This window comes from Oryzias melastigma, linkage group LG2 (assembly GCF_002922805.2).
Source record: "Oryzias melastigma strain HK-1 linkage group LG2, ASM292280v2, whole genome shotgun sequence".
Taxonomy (NCBI): Eukaryota; Metazoa; Chordata; class Actinopteri; order Beloniformes; family Adrianichthyidae; genus Oryzias; species Oryzias melastigma.
Genome location: NC_050513.1, coordinates 8,048,510 through 8,055,454, shown reverse-complemented (window position 1 = coordinate 8,055,454; position 6,945 = coordinate 8,048,510).

The following is a 6,945-nucleotide window of genomic DNA, read 5'->3' as shown; positions in this document are numbered from 1 at the left end:
TGACGGACGACTATTGATGACATCATCGATTCAATTCAGTTCAGTTTTATTTATATATCACAATACACAAACATAAAGTCAATCATAAATATAAACAATAGCTGAATAACTAAACTAAACTGAGCATCCCTGCCCTTAGACCCTCCTTCTTGGTAGGGAAAAACTCCTAAAAAAATGATTGGGGGAGGGGCTCAGGGATTTCCACATGAAGAGGGGAGAGGGATCCTCTCACTGGATGGACAGGCGATGTACCAGGACTATTAAAGACTAATTAGCTTATCTACTTCTACAACTACATGTTTGAATGATGTAGCAGAAGGGCTTCATCCAGAAGGAACTGAAGTACAACTGGGAGCACGAGACGAGCCAGAGGTGAGGTCCACTGCCAAGAACAGGATTACAGACTAGCTACCTGGAGTCTGAAATCCCTCCTACTCTGAGACGAGCCAGAGGTGAGGTCCACTGCCAAGAACAGGATTACAGACTAGCTACCTGGAGTGTGAAATCCCTCCTACTCTGAGACGAGCCAGAGGCAGGGTACACGGCCAAGAACAGGAGTACAGATGAGCTCTCTGGAATCTGAAATATTTCTTGATTCGAGACGCATGACAAGCCAGAGGCAAAGTCCACTGCCACAAACAAGAATACAGACGAGCCACTTTGAATCTGAAATTTCTCCCGTTCCAAGACGAGCCAGAGGCGAGGTCCACTGCCAAGCACGAGAGTACAGACGAGCCACCTGGAATCTGAAATTTTTTCGGTTCCGAGACACAAGACTACCCATTGTAACATCGTAATTTGAAACACTATTTTTCTCCATATATATTGACTCCCTTTTCCCACCAGCCTCTAGTGGTTATTTGAGGAACTGCATCATTTGGTTATCCCTGGTTGGCTTCAAATGCTGGATTGAAAGGCGGCAGCTTGGAGTTCTGTAGAACTAAAATAAACTGAAGTGCTGTTTTAGGGAAAAGGCAGTCAATTTTTAAACTAAAGTGTCATCGCCAGATGGCCAACAGAAAAAGGGCTTAACCTTTATTGTTTGGCTGTGGACGAACCCTTCTGTAAGCAATTGTACAACTGCGCACCACAACAGACTGCATAAACTTAAAAAATATACATCGGTAGGAAGACATTGAACCCTCCATGGACTTGACGTTCAAGTCCTGTGCTTGCTTTTCTTCTTTTTCTTTTCAAATAAACAGTTTTATTTGATCAGCTCAAGTGCATTCTGCTTCTCTGTACATTTCAAAAAGCCCTTAAATTTAGAATGTTTGCTCCACGAACGCTTTGTCTCCCATCAAGTCGTCACTTTTAAAAAAGGGAAAGATAAACTGTCACATTTTTTGAAAAATAAGTTTGACCTTAAATAGAAGGTTCCTGCCTCGTGTTTGCTCTGAGTGTGTTGGAGGTGAGGACGCTCAAAGAACAGAGGAGGAGGAAAAGAGCAGTAGTTCGTTTCTCATGTAGGTCAGGAAACCTCTGGGGCCCGAAACGCGACTTCTGCAGTAAATTGAAAATTAGATGAATATTTCTGTTGCTCGGTTCCATGAGAACTACCTCAATTACAGGGTTTACGTCGGGCGCTAAAAGCGGTTATTGCGAAATGGTGAGTTTTAATCTGGCATTTCCTCAGAGGTGAGGTGTGTCGCAACACGAGAAAAAAAAGCTGCTGTTCTATCAAGGGGAGACTTTAGCGTTACAAATCATTCATAATTCAATCTTGATTTGCATTCAGACAGCCAGGCGTTATATTTGGCCGCATTCCATCGGTATTCCATTTCAACCTTGCCTGCCCCCATAATCTACTTTGGCCTTTTCAGCTGAAGGAAATGCTTCTACAAACCCAATCTAGTGTGACAGGTGTGATGGAGAAGGGCCAATAAAAGCCTGCGCGCCGCGCCGCGTGCAGCCGACGGCTCTCCAATCCGCGGCTGGGATCCCGCTGCGGTTTGATTCCTGGCTGCCACGCTCTCCGCTGTGATCCCTCTGCGTCCGTGACCCTCCCTGCCCTTCAGCGAGGGGAAGGCCTCCTCGGCGGAAGGGAAGCGGATACTCCGAAAGAGCAAACGAAGAAGGCTCGCTACTTTCCCCGTGCCGCCTAATAGCACTCCAGAGTGCTCGCTTAGGAAGCAACTCTTGGCTTTAAACAGCCTCCGCCGATGAGAGGCTTTTGTCTTCATTGTCATATTATCTCTTGGGATGGTGATGAGATGATTAATCATTGCTCACTGCGAAGTCGCGCTTTCGGGAGGCTTGCGGGGCTCGTCAGAGCGCGACGCCCTGGGTGGAGGAAAACAGCATTATGTCCCAGGTAATTGGTGGAGGACCATCGCTCAGAAGCAATTTAATTAATCTCATTAAAACAGCCTCTGTGGCTGCGCAGAGGTGTGTTTCTGGAGGACCGCCGCGACAAAAGGCATTTTCCTGAAATGGGCTTATCCATCCTGATGAGTGTCATATACACAGATGATCTCCCGCGAGGGGCTGCAGCTGCAGAAAGCAACAGAAAAAATCGATACAACAATTGCATGAAAACCTCTGCTGGTTATTTCCAAATGTCATTCGTCCTGGTGGAGGGACGCGCGCGGCTGTAAAAGGATGCTTTCTCATTGCTCAGCTGGAGATGGCTTTTGTCAAAGTCCAAATTCTATTTATACAAGATGGCTCCCCGGTTGCCTCCCGAGATGCATGGCACGCCGCGGATTAAGACCAAAAAACACAATCAATTCCCCCAGCAGGAGATAAAGGGAAACGGATAAGATTCTCCGCATAATTCATAAAGTCCCCAATCTGGCGAGGATTAATGTTTGTCTTTGGCTGCGGCGTTGCTCTGATTTGCGTGTTCGGCGCTCGTTTGGGGTTAAATTGACGCTTCATGTGGCCCATTACAATCGGTTTTGTTTGAGGGGAAAAAAGGCCTGTTCAGTAAAGCCAGTTAAAGCAATTAGATGTAATCCCATCTACACTGTAAAAAGTAGGGCGGTAACCTTTCAGTCCAGTCACGATTCGATTCAATTCACAGTTTTAAGGTCACAATTTAAATTTTTTCCAATTTTTTTTCTCAACTGAATGGATTAAAAGTATTTTAAGGCCAAGTTTGTTTTCTTTCTGCCCATTAATTAAAACTGTCTGTTTTCCTACTAACAGAAAGGATTCAATGCAACCAAACAATTATACATAATACTGAAATAACGAATCCTTTCATACTCGGTTCATGTTGTGCTACACGCGTGACAACGCAAACCCCCCACCCCCAACCCCGCGTTCAATGCGTTTACACTCGCCTGCGCTCACACCTAGCGTTGCTTAAAGTTGCAGAAAAGTTGCGATGAAAATGTACAGTTACTGGGTGATTAACAGATCTCGGGTTTTCTTGAATTTGCATTAATAATTGCGATTACAGCATTGCAAAATCCTGGAGGGAATGACATATGTGAAACTTTTGATTTCGAAAGAGCTGCGAGAATTTCCCTGGAAGGAAGAACTGTTGAACAGCATGCAGCCAGTCTACTAAGCACACATATACACAAACACTCATAGTTGCGGCTGGACACTCACAGGTGTGCCCGGACACTCGCAGGTGCATGCAACACTCACAGGTGCGCACACACACTCACAGATGCGCACACACTCACAGGCGTGAGTACACACTCACAGCCTGGACACTCACAACCACGTGCACACACTCACAGGTGCGCACACTATCACAGGCGTGCCCGGACACTCACATGTGTGCCTGAACACTCACATACACATACACGCTCACAGGCGCGCCCGGACACTCACAGGTGCGTGCCCACATTCACAGGCGTGCACATACTCACAGGTGCACACACACTCGTAAGTGCGCACATTCACAGGCGTCCACACATTCACAGGCGTGCACACATTCACAGGTGCCCACACACTCCTAGGCGTGCCTACACTCACAGGCGTGAACACACTCACAGGCGCTACTGGAAATTCACAGGCGTGCACACACTCACAGGTGCGACTGGACATTCACAGTCGTGCACACATTCACAGGCGTGCACACACTCCTAGGCGTGCCTACACTCACAGGCATGCACACACTCACAGGCGCGACTGGACATTCACAGGCGTGCACACACTCACAGGTGCGCACACACTCCTAGGTGTGCCTATATTCACAGGCGTGCACACACTCACAGGTGCGCACACACTCCTAGGCGTGCCTACATTCACAGGCGTGCACACACTCACAGGCGTGACTGGACATTCACAGGCGTGCACACACTCACAGGTGCGCACACACTCCTAGGCGTGCCTACACTCACAGGCTCGTGCACACACTCACAATGAGCCCGCATAGAGAAATGTCATCTGCTCTGAATTTTTAAATACAGGGACAGGCTGTGACAAATCGATTTCTTTATTTTCTCCAACAATAAACATGTTGACATGTTTGAATATTTTTTTTTACCAATTCATGAAGAATCGCTACATCCTTAGTAAAAAGTAAAACCTTTGAACAATTAACAAAAGTTCAATAATGTGTTACTTTTAAATGTTTTAGTCCTTTTTTATACTGTATATATTTTTTTAAATAAAAAAAATGTTTTTGTTTTTATCAAATTTAAAATTTTGGCTTATCTGGCAATATTTTTTATTTTAACATATTATAGAGCTTGTGTTAATTGATCCAACACTTCACTTTTTTACAGTGTTTATTACCTGTTGAATTCTTCATGAAATGAAGCTAACCGTCTCAACCCTTTATCACATGAACCGGTAAAGCTTAAACACAAAATCTTTAACATACTGTAACTTTTCAACCCTTATCACAATCAAAGTAATTCCATCTGATTCTGAAGGAGAAAAGCGGCTTTTCTCCTTCAGAATCAGATGGAATTACGTTGATCACGTCAACAATTAAAACATGACAGTAAATCAAAGAACATAAACACTGGATCCGGTGTTAAAGGGTTAACTTTTAAGATGCTACCTGCAATCACAGAGGAGTCTGAGGAAGAAAGCCACAGTGGGCTGCAGAATTACTGCTTCCTGCTTTCATGTGTGCTGCGTCGAGGTGATTGAGGTTAAAAATGGAAAGCTGAACAAAACGCCCTCCAACAAGTTCCCCCTTTCATGAGCCTTAAAAGACATCTTTTCATCTCCCATTTCATTTGGCGCCCATTGATCAGCCATCCTCTCACAGATTGCTTCCAGACATCTATTCAGCTGCGCCGACGCCGCTCAGCATGCCTCTGTTTCAGAGGTCTTAATGGCAAGGTCTGGCTGTTGTGCTGGAATTAAAAAACCCTGAATTGCAATCACTTAAGTTGCTGGTATATTCACGGGGAATCATCTTTGTTGACATTTCAGAGCACAGCCATGCAGGCAGGGCTTCAAATTTGAGGGCTTCTCTTGCCTTGTGCCTTTTTTTTTATTATTATTATTTTGGCACATGAGCCAGAAAAAGGTCGTGTCAGTCTTGTGACAAGAGTGACAGGTCCGGGGCATCATTACTGGGACGTGGAAGGTCTGCGTAAGCACCTTTGGTCACCTCAGGAGAAAAGATCCCCATCGTGCCGCCGCTGGCCTAATGAGCACAGTCAGGCCTGCGTCTAATGAGGAGAGGGCGACCGTCTCCCACCAGCCCTCTGCTCTGTCGGTACAACATCCCATAATACCTCGAACATGTCGCATGAGCAGCCGAACAGCGGAGGATGTCTTGTCACACATCAGTGCAGCCCCGCAGACCCGAGGAGAGGAACCTGCCATCATGCACGAGCCGAGCTGGAATCATTGTGAGCCGGCTCCTACAGGTTTATATTTATCTGCACTTCCACAGTCGTGTCAGCCTCGCCGTCAGGAAGTAAAAGCAAGCTTCATGCTGGTGGACGGTGTGGTCATGTTCAATAGTGGGCTCTCTTTGAGTCCGTCTGTATGAAAAAGAAGATAATCTGATCGAAATTACACTTAATTGGAGTTCGCCGTTTAATACTGGAGCTTTAATACCAATGTTGATGTGCGTAACTCCTTAACCATTGACACCAGGGGTCTCAAACTCAATTACTTTGGGGGGTCACTGCAAGCAGAGTCTGGGCCATATGGGGTTCCATTGGTGCCAAAAATATGCTTTTGCATCCACTGTCTATATCTTCGGTCCATTGTCTATGTCTACTGATCAAGTTTATTAAACATTTGTCTATGTACTACTAAGAAACATGTTCTGCGTGTCTTGTGAAACGGCAGGAGCTAACGACGCTAGCAACTGTTGCTAAGGACTTTTCTGATGACAATAGCAAACGTTAAATTTTAAGCATAAAGCAAGCTGAAACATCACAAAGTAAATACAAATCATCAAAGAAGCTTAGACATGGAGAAGATATTGATTAGTAAGCACTGAACTTTCATATTTAAGGGGCCCTACCATGAAAATTCTACTTTTTGAGGTTTTAAATGCATTTTACTGATCATTCTCACTATGAAGAACCCCAAAGGGGTATTTTGATCCGTACGTGCATTTAAGAGTAATCCTCTAAAAACCTGCACTGTCTGCAGCAGCCGGATACTGGGTTAGGTTACTGGTACTGGGTTAGGGTACCGGTAATGGGTTAGGTTACTGGTACTGGGTTAGGGCACTCATACTGACTTAGGTTACCGGTACTGGGTTAGGTTACCGGAACTGAGTTAGGTTACCGGTACTGGGTTAGGGCACTCATACTGGGTTAGGTTACCGGTACTGTGTTAGGTTACCAGAACTGTGTTAGGTTACCGGAACTGAGTTAGGTTACCGGTACTGGGTTAGGGCACTCATACTGGGTTAGGTTACCGGTACTGTGTTAAGTTACCAGAACTGTGTTAGGTTACCGGAATTGAGTTAGGTTACTGGTACTGGGTTAGGGCACTCATACTGGATTAGGTTACCGGTACTGGGTTAGGTTACTGGTACTGGGTTAGGTTACTGGTACTGGG